This window comes from Phytophthora parasitica, assembly GCF_000247585.1.
Source record: "Phytophthora parasitica INRA-310 unplaced genomic scaffold supercont2.13, whole genome shotgun sequence".
NCBI classification, from domain to species: domain Eukaryota; phylum Oomycota; class Peronosporomycetes; order Peronosporales; family Peronosporaceae; genus Phytophthora; species Phytophthora nicotianae.
In genome coordinates, this window is record NW_008648999.1 from 759,451 (window position 1) to 759,950 (window position 500).

Below are 500 nucleotides of genomic sequence, written 5' to 3' on the forward strand. Positions count from 1 at the left end.
GGAGATGGACCAACTCGCGTTGCTTCGTGGACGTCACTTGTAAGCAGCAACTGTTTCGACCCAGCTTAGTGAGTCGCTGCGTCGGTAGCATCGCGGCCAGCGCTTTCCATGTGGTTCTATGAAAGATATATTTGCCAATGCCCTTCAGTACGTTATCGTTTTTTTTTTTAACCCTTTTGCATGGAGCACTTCCATGTGTAAGCTGCTATTTACTACTAGTGTACTTTTCAACGCAAAAATTTTGGCCCCTTTTAGGTTGCGTTTCTGATTGGCTAATAACTGAATGTTGAGGCTGGTTGAGCCGTTAAGAAATGATTAAAAACTAAAGTTAACATCCAGAGCTATTTGAGGGGGGGGACTGTCCGAGCCATGAACTTTGTCATCAACCAAGGTTGGGCCTTCTACTGGGGCACCAGTGAGTGGCTGGCATCGGATATCCGTGAAGCTTGCGAGATTGCGGACCGTTTGGGCCTGATCCGTCCCATTGTGGAGCAAGCGCA